Source organism: Chenopodium quinoa, unplaced genomic scaffold (genome assembly GCF_001683475.1).
Source record: "Chenopodium quinoa cultivar QQ74 unplaced genomic scaffold, ASM168347v1, whole genome shotgun sequence".
NCBI lineage: Eukaryota > Viridiplantae > Streptophyta > Magnoliopsida > Caryophyllales > Amaranthaceae > Chenopodium > Chenopodium quinoa.
Genome location: NW_018743783.1, coordinates 2,822,501 through 2,838,995, shown reverse-complemented (window position 1 = coordinate 2,838,995; position 16,495 = coordinate 2,822,501).

Sequence of the window (16,495 nt, the reverse complement as noted above, 5' to 3'; positions counted from 1 at the left end):
CCAAATTGTGAAAGAAACTGTAGTAGAATTAATGAAGACGCTCAAGCAAATAGATCCTGAAGTGTTGGATACTTTGACTCGATCACATGAAAATGTGTCATCCAATCCAGAAATTACAGATCAAATTCCCAATGTACACTCTAATGAACAACAGCGAAATGCGGTAATGATTAATATATTCTCTTTTAAAAAGCACTAACTCTTATCATTGCTTTATTTCATTTTTGTTCTAGTTGTTTGATATATTATGCTTTCACACTTAGGATCAATTGGATCAAGATGAAGAATTGGGATAGCAATTGATGATGCTACAAGATCTTACTTTTACCGCTGTTTTGCTGCTCTTGTTAGCTGTTTTACTGCTGTTTTTTTGTTGTTACTGCTGCTTTTCGCTGCTACTGTTGTCTGATCTGTTGCTGACTCTTGCTACTTAGGTTTGCTACCATTGCTCTCTGCTACCGCTGGTTGCTGCCACTGCTCTCTACTGCTGCTGGAACCTGCCACTGCTGGTTGCTGCCACTATAATTTGTTGTTAAAGACTGTTGCTAGCAGCTTCCGTTACTGCTTCTGCCATTACGCTAGTTGCGTAGTTGTTGCCATTTTGCTAGCTAGCTGCGTAGCTACTGCTATATGCTGTTATTACTGCTCTTAACTGCTATCGCTGACTTTTTTGAAATTTTGAAGTTTTTCGTTTTTCCTTACTTTTTCCAACCTAGAGATCGAACTTAATTTTCTTTGTTTTTGGATTATTATATTGTTTGGCAAAACATTAAAATTGGTGTTTATGCATTTTTTTTGTAAGAATTATGAAAGTATTTCAATCCAAGTTGTTTTCTATCATATTTGTTGATTTTTTATTCATATAGTTGTTGTACATATAAATATTATTTTACATATACAAAAAATGTAGTAAATGTTATAATAATAATAATAATAATAATAATAATAATAATAACAATAATAATAATAATAATAATAATAAGAATAATAATAATAATAATAATAATAATAATAATAACAATAATAACAATAATAATAATAATAATAACAATAATAACAACAATAACAACAACAACAACAACAACAACAACAACAACAACAACAACAACAACAACAACAACAACAACAACAACAACAACAACAACAAAAACAACAATAATAATAATAATAATAATAACAATAATAATTAATAATAATAATAATAATAACAATAATAATTAATAATAATAATAATAATAATAATAATAATAATAATAATAATAATAATAATAACAACAACAACAACAACAACAATAATAACAACAATAATAACAACAATAATAACAATAATAATAATAACAATAATAATAATAATAATAATAATAATAATAATAATAATAATAATAATAATAATAATAATAATTGGCGATTAGAAGTGGTGGCTTGCCACCTTACCATTTGCGTTTGGCGGACTTGGTGTTTATTCCGCAGGTGATATTCGTCATTATGCTTTTCTTGCCTATTGGTTACAGTCCGCTAGGTTGCAGACAAAGCTTCTATGGCATGTTGGCGTTGTTAGTTGGCCTTGGTCGAGCCTTTGCAGATACGTTGAGTTTATTTAATGGAACGGTTGAGTCTGACATTTTGAGTAATCCTAGTGAAGTCGCTGCCCCTAAACTCATGAAGAAATTGGCTGATATATACTTCACAAAGGTTACCGCTTCTACAGAATCCACCTTCTCTTTATCTCCTCGACAATCAGCATTGTGGAAATCGCAACAGGGAGATCACACCTTCGCTAGGCTTCGAGCGGTTCCTATTTCAGGGTTGGGTCAGACGATGAACGCAAAGACTTACAGATGTGTGTTGTGCTACCGCTGGGGCGTTTTATTGTTCTCTCGACGCCGTGCTCTGCTTGTTCAAGGGTTTTCACTGGGGATATTTTTAGTGATCACGCGTTGTCGTGTATTGGTATGGTGGGTATTAAACATCGGCATAATGTTGTTCTTGATACCCTTGTTGATGTTTGTTATCGATCTGGGATTTCAGCTACAAAAGAGGTTGACATTGGGTTGTTTGGAGGGAACGACGGGTCAAGTACAAATCCAGTTGTCGGGCAATTGGATATGGCTTCCTTCCTTTCTCTTTCTCTTCACTTGGGGAATTAGAGAAGGAGGCAGTTGCATTGCTGAAGCGGATCCAGAAGTTCTCGAAGACTCAAGACATTGGGACACGTGCTACTGCTCATATCTTCACTAGGATAGGATTTGCTATAACTAGAGGAGTGAGGGCCCAAATTGTATCTCGGCTTCCCACTAATTTTTTGTAGGTTGTATGACTTTGTCTATTTATTAGATATAAAATATAATAATAATAATAATAATAATAATAATAATAATAACAATAACAATAATAATAATAATAATAATAATAATAATAATAATAATAATAATAATAATAATAATAATAATAATAATAATAATAATAATAATAATAATAATAATAATAATAATAACAACAACAACAACAACAACAACAACAACAACAACAATAGTAATATTAATAATAATAAAGTGTTACATTAGTTTGCAAAAAGTTATACATAATGTCGAATAAAGTGCTACTATATGTCAAAAAATGATTGAAAAATGTTACCTAACAATCAGTTCGAAAAAGTGATACATAATGTCGAATAAAGTGATACTATATGATTGGAAAATGTTACTAAAGATAAATAAGTGTTACATAAGAAATAAAAAGTAACACTTTAAAAATGATACTAATAATGTAAAAAAGTGTCCACTAGGCGAAAAAGGCAAATAGGCACCGGTTCAAACCCCCTCTTTGGCACCGGTTTTGAACCGTTAGGTATTTGAGGGATGCCAAACCTCAGAAGATTTGGCACCGGTTCAAAACCGGTGGCTATTAAGAGGTATGGCACCGGTTAACCGGTGCCAAAAACCCATGGCGCGCTTTTTTTTATTTTTTATTTCAGCACAATAGGCACCGGTTTGAAGCCTGAACCGGTGCCTTTTACCTTTTTTTCGGCTATAAATAATAATATTAATACTAATACTAATAATAATAATGAGAACTTGTACATCCTGCATTCATTCTACAAATATTATATAACAATAACAATAATAATAATAATAATTTGTAAATTGGTACATAGATATTAATTAATAATCCCAAATTCAATACTATTTACAAACAATACTAATTTAAAAAGTGTCATAATTACAAACAATACTAATCAATATTGTAGTTAACAAGTTCAAATAGAAATGATATTTACAAGTTAAATGTGATGAAGGACGCCAACATGTCTCGAACTTTATTAAGTTCTTTGCTCGTCAACGGACCTCCCTTTTGTACCTTGCAAAACTTGGAACTTGCAAAACTTGGAATAAACAAAAAGTACGTTAAAATTATTAACTGTAGGTTATGCATGTAAAAATGCAATTTAAGTGTTTTAGAGTTTATTTTCATCCAAATTGGCCCAAGTAAGGCATGTAAAACCTGTATGACTACTAGGATGCCTATTTCCTACATTTCTTGTCAAATGAACTCATTCTTTCTCATAACATGTCATTATTACTTAGTTATAGGAGGCTAAGGCTTGAAATCACAAGAAAGGAGCAATTTAAGTGTTTTAGGGTTCATTTTCGTCCAAATTAGCCCAAGTAAGGCCTGTTTGACTACTGGGATGCCTATTTCCTACATTTCTTGTCAAATGAACTCATTCTTTCTCGTAACATGTCATTATTACTTCGTTCTAGGCGGTTAAGGCTTGAAATCACAAGAAAGGAGCAATTCAAGTATTTTAGGGTTCATTTTCATCCAAATTAGCCCAAGTAAGGCCTATTTGACTACTAGGATTCCTATCTCCTACATTTCTTGTCAAATGAACTCATTCTTTCTCATAACATGTCATTATTACTTAGTTATAGGCGGCTAAGGCTTGAAATCACAAGAAATGAGCAATTTCAGTGTTTTAGGGTTCATTTTCATCCAAATTAGCCCAAGTAAGGCCTGTTTGACTACTAGGATGCCTATTTCCTACATTTCTTGTCAAATGAACTCATTCTTTCTCATAACATGTTATTATTACTTAGTTATAGGCGGTTAAGGCTTGAAATCACAAGAAAGGAGCAATTTAAGTGTTTTAGAGTTCATTTTCATCCAAATTGGCCCAAGTAAGGCCTGTTTCTTACATTTCTCATAACATGTTATTATTACTTAGTTATAGGCGGTTAAGGCTTGAAATCACAAGAAAGAAGCAATTTAAGTGTTTTAGAGTTCATTTTCATCCAAATTGGCCCAAGTAAGGCCTGTTTCTTACATTTCTTGTCAAATCACATGTTAAGAGCAAATAAACTAAGTCAATGGCATACCTCATCAAGCTGTAGTGTGTATGTACAATGACTCATTATGTCAAACATGAATCTCATCACGTATAGGCTACAATCAACTCCGTTATCTTATTGTGCGCACTAGCATAGGAACAAAATACATGAACCAAACATGCATATATAGCAAATTAGTAACTTTTTACGCATTGTTTATTACGAAAATCACAATATCATGTGGCATTACCATCGGTGATTTCCATGTGGGACCTTGAGGAGCTTGACAATTTATCTTATTCATAACATTATAGAAAAGAAAGGTCAAATTTGATTAGTATGACTAATAAATGAGTTAGGTAATGATAATCAACACTAGGTAGCTTCATTTACTTTTGCAGTATGGACTTCACGAGGAGCTTTTTTGTATGAGGCAATCGAGCTGAATCAAAAAGGAAGATTGTGTTACTGGAAACATAAATCACCAGCAGGGTCCAATGCAAACTACATAAATTCACAATAGACAAACAAATCAATTATTAGCCATGTACAACATATAATCAGGGGAAACAAATGAACTTGACATGGTTAGACGTACTCCTCATAACATGGGGCCAACATGAACTCGTCTCCCGCACGCACTGATTCCTTGATACTCCGTTCAATATAGTACAACACGTCAGGGTGGTTGCCTAAGATTTTAGTAGTGGAGATCTGCTTGGGGCATAACCACCCAACTTGACACGGAGAATCAATGTCATGTAAGTGCTCCTATAGTGCTCTGCCTGCATGATAATAGAATATTAATGGAAAAATAAACGAAATCACCACTAATCTGAATAACATACTTTGAGCGACATGGAGTTACCTCATGAATGTTTGAATAAGGGAAATGTTAAGCATTGATCCACTTAGAAATTCCTTCACATCTTCTTTGCTGAGCCATGCAATTGCATCGTCATCATAGTGGAACAATGCCTTAGGTAGTGCAACTTGAACGGGAGTGTCACTAGGCAACATACTAACACGGTTGTGTAGATAAGTTAAATCTTTAGAGAGCGATTGAAGGACCGTGTCTGCAACAAGTGGAGTAGCTTGTATAGCTGAACCTCTCGAAGAGTTCTTCTTCGACGCTTTTTCACTCTCCGACCGTTGTTCACTCCTCTTCTTTGGCACCGATGGATCAATGCTTGTAGGCTGCTCCACCCTCCTTCTCTTTGAAGGTTGGCTTTTCTTCGAAATCTGATAAAGCAAATCACGCAATTGGTAAGAAAATAAATCCATCCAACTCTTGGGAAGACAACCGGGCATAAAGTAAAGAGTGAACCCGAAATCTTACCTCGTTGATCAACCTTACCCAAGCACAGGGCCATTGCACAAAGCTACCTTTTGCTTCCCAGAGTGTAGTAATCCCATCCTCCTCTACAGGCACCGGTAATAGGATGTACTCGAACCCCGTAATCACAGAATTGATCCCGACCGAGTAATGTTGTTGCCTAAGCGGTCGCGAATGGACCGTACCACTGGTCGGTTGTGCACTAGCATACGCAACCAACTGCACAGGTCCACTGTTTAATAGCCTCGGGTGTAGAAGTGCACAATGGGTCTCTTCTTACGGCTCTCTTTGGAGGTCAGCCACCATCCGTCCAGCCCATGGACTGGCAGCTCCGTCTGCAAAGACTTGGGGAACAGCCAATGGCGTTCTCCAGGGAAATTACTGAGATGGCCCAGCCATCAAAAATTAAAAACATATTGGTAGGTGCCTTTGATGGTACCTCCAACCCGGAAGATCACTTGATGGCATATACAAACCTGATGTATTTGCAGGGTTTGGACGATGCCTCATGGTGTAGATGCTTCCCGGCCACGTTGAAAGGGATTGCTCAACGTTGGTTTGGTAACTTACCTTCCGGGTGCATTAATAACTTCAGGACGTTGGCGTACTGGTTGACGTCCAACTTCTCGATGAATATCCCACCCAAAAAGACAAGCCTCGACTTAGGGGCAAACAGCAGGGAGAAAAAGAGGGACTTAGGTCCTATGTCAGGCGGTTTAACCTGATGAGGATCCAAATCCATGGCCTTTCTGATGAGGTCGCCTACACAGACTTTTTCAAAGGACTGAAAGACGGGTCGGCATTTAAATTCGACTTAGTCAGGAAAAGAGGGTCTCCACCCTCCATGAGGCATTGATGAAAGCAGAAGCGTACATCCACGCATTGGAGCTCTGCGCCATCAAGACACCGTCGGAGTACAAGCGGTCTGACAAGCGGGAGAGCCGGCCTACCCAGCCAGCCAAAAAGGAGGAAAAGAAAAGAAAGGAGGTATGGGCGACAGACTCATCCGGACACCCCTCCCAAAAGAGAAAGAGGTCAGATCCGTACGTCCCCAAGTACGAATTCGCCAAGGATTGCGCCTCCATTCTCAAGGATGTAAAAGACCGGTTTAACCTGGAAAAACCGGCAGCAATGAAGACTCCCGTCAGCAGTCGGGACAAAAGCAAGTATTGCGATTTCCACGAAGAGATTGGTCACGACACTGAGGGTTGTTTTAGCCTCAGGCAGCTTCTTGACCGCTTAGCTGACGAAGGGGCTCATATTTGCCCAAGTCAAAGAGTACTTCCAAACAAAATAAAGGGCCACAACCGAAGCAGGCGGCAAACCACTCGGACACAAATGAAGATATTATCTTCACAATAGCCAGAGGTCTTGCAGGCGGTGGTCCAACTATCCGGGGTACTAAAGACAATATTAGAAGATTGATCAACTCAGTGGATGATGGTCAGACGTCAAAGAGCTCCTTTCCGGAGGTCTATATCTCCGAGAAAGACAGGGGGAATGTCAGGCGGCCCCATGATGACCCCATAGTCGTCGAATGTAAAATTGCCAATCAGCAAGTTGGTCGTATACTGATTGACACGGGAAGCTCGTCCGACATTATAAGCTATCGGTGCTTGGAAAAGCTAAAGTACAAACCAAGCAACATGAATCAGGTTACCTACCCCCTAGTAGGTTTTGGGGGAGGAGTCATACATCCGGTGGGAATTATTGATCTACCCATCCGGTTTGGAGAGAAGGGTATGGGCCGACACATGGTCGTCAAGTTCCTTGTCGTTGAGGAACTGACGGCCTACAACTTGATCATTGGCCGACCTACCTTAAACATCTCCAAGGCCATTATTATCCCTTCTCTAATGTTGATAAAATTTGAGAGGGATGACGGCACGGTCGGTTCCTTGAGCGGGGATCAAAAGATGGCAAGGGAGTGTTACCTCTCGGACATCAAGCCAACTCTGACCGCAAACGGTCAAGACAATGTTGAAATACCTGATGATTCTGATCAAGAAGCATCTGAAGTACCTGCCCTAGCCGGCAAACAGAGAAAGGCGGATCCACTTGAATTCGTCAAAACAAAGCAATAACAATCACTGTCAGGGGAGAGGTCAGACGACCTCCGGCCCCAGTCGGCTGGTGAGAGCATAGACATCATATTAGATGACAGTCGGCCAGACAGGACCGTCTAAATTGGGACGGCTGCTTTGAAGACATTAGGGGCAGACTTGCCATCTCTTCTCAAATAATTCAAAGATGTGTTTGCCTTTGAAGTGGAAGAAATGTCGGGTATAAGCCCGGACCTTGTTGTCCATAAACTCGCTGTGGATCCTAAAAAGAAGTCGGTAAGGCAAAAGAAGAGGAATCATGGCGAGGAAAGATCTCAGGCGGCAGCAGCCGAGGTCAAGAAACTCTTAGATGCTGGGTATATTCAGCAATGCAACTATCCCGAGTGGGTAGAAAACGTAGTACTTGTAAAAAAGTCGAATGGTACCTGGCGGATGTGTGTAGATTACACAGATCTGAACAAGGCATGTCAAAAGGATAGTTATCCACTTCCAAAGATTGACCACCTGGTCGATTCCACAGCCGGCCATGCTTTGATGAGTTTCATGGATGCCTACTCGGGCTTCCATCAGATACCCCTATTGAAGAAGGATCAGGAGAAAACATCATTTGTCACTGATCAGGGGTTGTATTGTTACACTGTGATGCCGTTTGGATTGAAAAATGCGCCTGCCACCTTCCAACGTATGATCAACTCTGTATTTTTTCACCAAATTGGAAGGAACGTGGAGGCATACATTGATGATATGATTGTCAAATCCAAACTCCAGGCGGATCATCTAGCTGACCTCCGAGAAACCTTCACCACCCTCAGGCGGCATAGAGTCATGCTTAATCCAAAAAAGTACGTCTTTGGGGTTGAGTCTGGAAAGTTTCTCGGATTCTTGATTGATCAAAGGGGCATAGAAGCCAATCCGAAAAAGGTACAGGCGGTAATAGACATGAGGTCACCCCGTACGGTTCGAGAGGCTCAAAAGCTTACAGGTTGTTTGGCAGCATTGGGGAGATTCCTCAGCCGGTCAGGTGACAAGTGCCTTTATTTATTCCAAGCAATCAAGAAAAGGTCGAGGTTTAGATGGGGTGAAGAGGCTAAGGCGGCGTTTCAACGCCTAAAACGGCACTTGCATTCCTTACCAAGGCTGGTGAGTCCCCTACCACAAGAGGCTCTCTACCTGTACTTGGCCGTCTCAGATCATTCTCTGAGTGCCGTTCTCCTTGCTGATAGAGACGACAATCAGCTCCCGGTGTATTTCATAAGTCACTTACTTAGGAATGCTGAGCTCCGGTACCCCACAATTGAAAAAATTGGTTTGGCCTTGTACAAAGTAGTCAAGCGGTTGAAAACCTACTTCTTGGCCCATCCGGTAACCATCTACACCGACCAGCCCCTCAAAAGACCAATGACCACCATGGAGTCATCAGGCAGGATGATTAAATGGGCCGTTGAAATTCAAAGTCTTGAAATCTCCTTTGAACCCAGGCGGGCAATAAAGGGTCGGGCATTTGCTGATTTCATTGTTGAAATGACAAGACCATTACAGCTGGACAATACCGATCAAGTCTGGAAGGTATTCGTAGATGGTAGTTCTACAATGGCAGGATGTGGGGCAGGCGTAATTTGTCATTCTCCGGAAGGGGATAAATTCGAGTATGCTCTCCGGTTCAAATTCCAAGCTTCAAATAATGAAGCAAAATACGAGGCCCTGTTAGCCGGTATCCGGATATGTAAGGCAGCCGGGGCAAGAAAGGTTGACGCCTTCTCTGATTCTCAACTAATCGTTAGCCAATACCATGGTGATTACGAAGCCACCCATCCGGTAATGATTAAGTATCTTCTGACAGTCAAGGAAGAGGCCGGGGCATTTGATGAGTTTAATCTAAGTCAAGTGCCAAGGTCCGAGAATAATCAGGCGGATGCATTATCAAAACTTGCATCATCCGCCACATGTGATACGCCTAGGTCAGTCTTTAGGGAAGTCATGGAAAAGAAGAGCATAGAACATGACCCCATTGGAGTTCTAGATCGAAGCTCCACTTGGATGGACCCCATCCGGGAATACCTGGTAGACGGCACCCTACCGGGTGCCTCATCAGAGGCAGCTGCTCTTAAAAGACGAGCATTAAGCTTCGTAATGCAAAAGGGTGAACTCTTCCGGAAGGGTTACCTACAGCCGCTATTCAAATGTGTTACCCCGGAAAGAGGAAGAGAAATACTGGAAGATCTCCATGCCGGATTTTGTGGATCACACATTGGCGGAAAGACACTTGCCAAGAGGACCAGGCGGCAAGGATACTTTTGGCCTACCCTCGAGGCAGATGCATTAGATCTGGTAAAAAGATGTGACAAGTGCCAGAAGTTTGGCCGGCTGATCAGACAGCCGGCCACTGATTTAACAGCTATTCAAAGCCCCATTCCCTTTTCCAAATGGGGCATGGACATTTTGGGGCTATACACTCCTGCGCCAGGCGGCAAAAGATACATCTTGGTGGCTATTGATTACTTCACCAAGTGGGTTGAGGCCGAGGTTGTAAAGGGCATCAAAACTAAGGATGTCATTTCCTTCATCTGGAAGAATGTCATCACCCGGTTTGGTGTACCAATGTCAATGGTCTTTGACAATGGCCCCCAGTTTGAAACGTCTGTCCTAAAGACTTGGCTGCAAGATCAAGGGATTTCCCATTATTTTGCATCCGTTGGCCGTCCTCAAGCAAACGGTCAAGTTGAAGCTTTTAACAAGCTCATCTCAGGCGGCATAAAGAAAAAGATTGAAAAAGCAGGCGGTCTTTGGGCAGAGGAATTGACTCATGTTCTTTGGTCTATCAGAACTACTGAGAAGGGGTCAACCGATGAAACGCCATTTCTTATGGCATATGGCACAGAGGCGGTGCTTCCCCTTGAATTGTATGAGCCAACACTTCGAATCATGTTATATGATGAAGAGGCAAATTGGGAAGCCATGCGCCTGGCTTTGGATACTCTTCCTGAAAGAAGGGGCAATGCCACCTTGCGTCATGAGATTGCGTCTGCGAATGACGAGAGCCTTCAACAAAAGAGTGCGTAAACGCCCCCTCAAAGTTGGAGATTTTGTTTTACGAAAGCTTGAGGCAACCGGTAGGGCGAATGAACAAGGAAAACTGACCCCAAACTAGGAGGGACCCTACCGGATTTTTGAAGAAGTTAGAAATGGCACATACCGCCTGGAAACCCCAGACGGAATGCGGCTGCCTCGTACCTGGAATGTAGATAACTTGAAAAAGTACTACTTCTAAGGATTTTATAATTTTTTGTGAATAGTATTGAAATGTGAAAGCATATAATTTCCATTCATACAATTGTATTTGCACCTGTCTAGTGCAAGATCACAGACGGAAGAACACTTATTAAAACCACTGCTCCAAAAAGAGCAGTCATCCGGTGACACCCATCCGGGTGAATCACTGAAGAGAACAGCTCCCTTCTGGGTGGAACATTGTTCTAGCGATCCAATAACTCAAACGACATTTGCCTTAAAACAATCTTGCAGCCGTTAGAAATGATCCTTCGCATCTAGGATTCACCCGGCAAGGACCCAAAAGAGGTCCATCCGGCAAAATGAAATTCCTAATGGGTCACTGCAACCGGGTTTTAATTAAAAAACCACCCAAACGGTTTTACATCCCATCCTATATTTAATTGTACTAGCCGGGGCACGGTTAGATCAGTCACTAATCACCCATCCGGCTGCCATGAAACGGCTGCCTGTTTACCGTTGGAGTAAACAGTTGGCCATTTCAGGGGCATTTTATTGTACCAGACGGGGCAAGGTTAGATCAGTCACTGACCACCCATCCGGCTGCCATGAAACGGCTGCCTATCTACTGTTGGGGTAAACAGTTAGCCATTTGAGGGGCATATTGTGGTATCGTTACTTCATCTGGCATATATAGAACGGCTGATTATGTTAACCGGATGCGTAGTAAACACTTGAAAAAATGCATAAAAAAAATATAAAAAAAAAATGCTAATAATAGAGATAGCAAAACCGACTGTGTCGGTTAAATAGATCAATATTAATCTAATGGAAATGTTAGCCGGACCCTGTCCGGGAAAGATACATCCAAAATACACGGCACGCAGGCCGGTAAAAAAAAGAAGAAGAAGAAGAGTTTATGGTTGCTGATGTTGTTGTTGCTCTTGCTGCTGAGGCTGCTCCAACCCTTGAGTTTGCCCAGTCTGGGTCTCAGCCGTCTGCTCCTGCAGTTGTTCCGGCTGCTCTCCCATTGGCACCCCATCCGGCACTGAATCTAACCCCTTCTCAACCCACTCGTCGAAAGGAGGAGGGGCAGGAGTGCCGAGTACTCGAGCTTCATAAACTTCATAAGCATACAAGTAACGGAGGTTGAAATAGTCAAAGTCAGAGTCCGGATGGATGAGGCCCCAAGCCAGCTTTATGCGCTCCTCGCAGTCGGCTTCATTCTCTGCAATCAGGCGGCTGAGTTCCTCATTCAACTCCTTTTTGTGGTCCGCCTGAATATTAGTGAGTTGGACCATCAGCTGGCTGTTCTTCTGGCGGAGGTCGACATTTTCTTTGTCAGCTCCTTCCAGAGCTCTAAGATCAGCCTGGAGGTTCTTGACCTTAAGCTCAAGTTCATCGACTCTCTTTTTAGCCTCATCCCCAGCCAGCGCAGCCTCTTTCAGTAATTCCTCCTGTTGCAACTCCCTCTCTTTAGTTGCCAAATCATATTTAATAGTATGAAATTGACTAACGTCAATTAGGTCAAGGGCACGCTTCTGAGCGTCTCTTACCTCCTCTTGCTTTTTACGCAAGGGGACTCGGAGCCCGTCCACTCTGAGCATCACCTATGATAGAAGACGGAAAAAGAGTTAGAAATAATAATAATTACTACTCATCCGGCAAAAATAAAGCTTGAGACAAGCATAGGGCATTCGGGTTATTTACTTCAGCAAGAAGAGAGTTGATGCGATCTAGGTTAACCTGGTGTACAGCCGGCACCGCCTCCTTCTCAGAATGGGTCAGAGTCTTGACCATTCTCTTGGCGTATTGGTTGTAGTCGGGCCGGCTGGTAGAGTCATCTGCAAAGGAAGGGTTATCTGTCAGATACTGGGCATATGCGCCGCTTATATTCATGCGGCTGCCAGAGGAGCCCCCAGACTGGCTTGCTTGAGTTTTGACTCTCATAAGCCCAAGCGGCCAGGGGGGGTCAAAGGCAGAGGTTTTACCTTGTTCAGGCTGTGGGGTGCCATCCCCCCCAGCCGCATCTGAGCCAGATCCCATTCAAGTCTGGCCCGCCGAAGCACTCGGCGTTAGCTGCAGGCTCTTCCCTGCAGTGGTTGGCGTGGCAGGTGCAGGCGTCCTTTTTAAAGGACTAACTGCCGGAGGTGGACCCGACAGCCTTGGAGCTTTTGAAGCCGGCTGGGGTATGTCACCAGGCGGTCTTTTGTGCATGCTTGATAGTGATTTTGGCATGCCTTGGGTTGCACCCTGAAATTAGGCAAGACAAAGCAATCGGTTAGAAACAAAGTTAGCTCATCATATGTCATCCGGTAAGAAATGGAAGAAGTTTTACCCCAGCATTCTTGGCGGCCAGTGCCGCCTTCTTCCCTTCAACTTGTTTCTTTCTCAGCTCAATAGCTGAGAAGGCCGGTGTCTTTTCAGGAGGCACCATTCTTTTAGCTTTGCCTGCAAGAAGGGAAATTCGAGTTAGAACAAGTGTACACATAGGCAGGCGTCAGAATTCCGGATGGGTTAGAAAACCTACTCTTTTTGAACATTGAACTTAAATTGCAAAGGGACAAGAAGGACTCATCCCTGAACCATTCCGGGAGGGGTACCCAGAACTTTGGGACGATGATTTCACTACCTTCCTCCATCAGATGGGTTGCTTTGAGGAAGAGACCCGTCTTCATTATTTGGTCCCAGGCCTCAGACGGCAATTTTAGGAGCGCGCATTTTTTGCCGAGCAATGCCGGGTGCTTATTGTACCGCCGCAGCCGGCGATTTAGGGAAGTGGATGGGGAAGAGACGATATAAAATTTGCTCTTCCAGTTGGTCCACTTTGATGGCTTCTCCAAAGTCATCATATATTCTTGGTTTTTGGTCAGGGTGTACCAGGCATTCCACCCACCCGGAGCCCGGCTGAGGTAATGCATGTGTGCAAAGGCCTCCCAACTGGGGTTTACCTCCTGCAGCTCACACGCGGCAATGTACCCCAAAATATTGACCTAAGAGTTAGGAGTCAATCGTCATACGCCCAAGTCATACCCCATTAATATGTCCTTGATACAGGGGTGAAGGGGGAACCGGAGGCCTGCTTTGAATGCCGCCTCATAACAGCCGAAAAAATCATCGGCATGATCTAAGTCGTCCGTCCAAACGACGGCTGCACCAACAGGCGGGACTCTTATTTCCCAGTCCTTCCCAAGTGGTTTCCTTTTAAAAAGAAAGGCAGGAAGGGTTGCAGTTAGGGTGACCACGTCTCTCGCAGACATGGTCATGTCAGTCGGATCCCCCTTAGCCGGCCATTTGTAAGCCTCCTCATCAATAGGCTCGGCCTCCTGTACGGGAGCTTCAGATTCAGACCCAGACTCTTCTCCAGCAGATTCGTTGCCGGATCCTTCGGCATTAGAATCAGAGTCTTCCAATATGCTGTCACCCCGTGTGCTCGGACCACCCGGGGAATCTTGACAAGTCTCTAGGGTTTCTTCCAAAGGAATTTCACCAGACGGTCCTGCCGTCTGGTCTTCGTTTAAGGGGTCAGCCGGATCTTCGGCTGCGTCATCGGACTTGTAATCCGGGTCAACTGCCGTCCATCTTATCCGAGCCATTTTGTCCTGCACATGAACAGAGACAGTCGGATTCGAGGTAGGTGAAGGTTCGCCCAAATACCCCCAGACGGCAGTCCCAGTCCTAGACTCAGTCGTCCCTGGTGACCGGCTGACCACAGTTGTAGGCTGTACCGAGTGTATATTGGAAGGGTCCATATCCTATCTATGCAACCGGAAAATTAACTAAAAGAATTGAAAAAGGGTACAGACGGTACCTTTGAAGGTTGAGATTTGCTGAGATGGTGGCTTGAAACCTCCACAGGCGGAAGTCTCCGAATGTGTTTAAAGCTGAAATAAAGAAAAATAGATCAGACGTATTTAATGGAAGCTCATTCAAAAGCCCCCCAAGCGATGAAGTCCCGGATGAGGGTTAGCATAGATGGAGTGAAAACTGCTCAAACAACCCCCATACGGTTAAATACCGGATGGGGGCAATTTGAATGACGTTAGAGAAAAAGCTAAGGCTGCTCAAACGACCCCCATATGGTTAAATGACGTATGGGGGCTATTTGTATGTTTGAGAAAAAGCCAAGGCTGCTCAAACGACCCCCATATGGTTAAATACTGGATGGGGGCAATTTGAATGACGTTTGAGAAAAAGCTAAGGCTGCTCAAACGACCCCCATACGGTTAAATGCCGTATGGGGGCTATTTGTATGTTTGAGAAAAAGCCAAGGCTGCTCAAACAACCCCCATACGGTTAAATACCGGATGGGGGCAATTTGAATGACATTTGAGAAAAAGCCAAGGCTGCTCAAACGACCCCCATACGGTTAAATGTCGTATGGGGGCTATTTGTATGTTTGAGAAAAAGCCAAGGCTGCTCAAACAACCCCCATACGGTTAAATACCGGATGGGGGCAATTTGAATGACTTTTGAGAAAAAGCCAAGGCTGCTCAAACGACCCCCATACGGTTAAATGCCGTATGGGGCTATTTGTATGTTTGAGAAAAAGCCAAGGCTGCTCAAACAACCCCCATACGGTTAAATGCCGGATGGGGGCTATTTGAATGATGTTTGAGAAAAAGCCAAGGCTGCTCAAACAACCCCCATACGGTTAGATGCCAGATGGGGGCTATTTGTATGTTTGAGAAAAATCCAAGGCTCCTCAAACGACCCCCATACGGTTGAGTACCGGATGGGGGAAATTTGAACGACGTTTGAGAAAAAGCCAAGGCTGCTCAAACGACCCCCATGCGGTTAAATGCCGTATGGGGGCTATTTGTATTTTTGAGAAAAAAGCCAAGGCTGCTCAAACAACCCCCATACGGTGAGATGCCGGATGGGGGCTATTTGAATAGAGTTCGAGAAAAAGCCAAGGCTGCTCAAACAACCCCCATACGGTGAGATGTCGGATGGGGGCTATTTGAATAAAGTTTGAGAAAGCCAAGGCTGCTCAAACAGCCCCCATACGGTTATATGCCGGACGGGGGCTACTTGAATAATGTTTGAGAAAAAGCCAAGGCTGCTCAAACAACCCCCATACGGATATATGCCGGATGGGGGCTACTTGAATGAATTTTGAGAAAAGGCAAAAGCTGCTCAAACAACTCCCATGCGGCAAAATACCGGATGAGGGTTATTTGCTTCTTGTTTGAGTAAAAAACAAAGTTGGCTCAAAGGGGCCCCATGCGGCACAATGCCGGATAGGAGTATATTGGACCCAAATGAAAAAATTCAAATTTGTTCTCAAACCGACCCCAGACGGAAAAAACGCCGGATGAGGGAGATTTTTGGACTTGTGCTTAGAAAGCAAGGACTGCTCGAGTTAGCCCCATGCGGCAAAATGCCGGATGAGGGTATTTTAAAATACTCAGGGAATCTGTTTCAGATACCTCAGACGGGAAATTCCGGCTGAGGTATGTTTAATTCAAGATATTTTATAAAATATACCCAGGCGGCAAAATGCCGAGTGAGGTCCTTAAACTCTAGGGGCAAAAAGA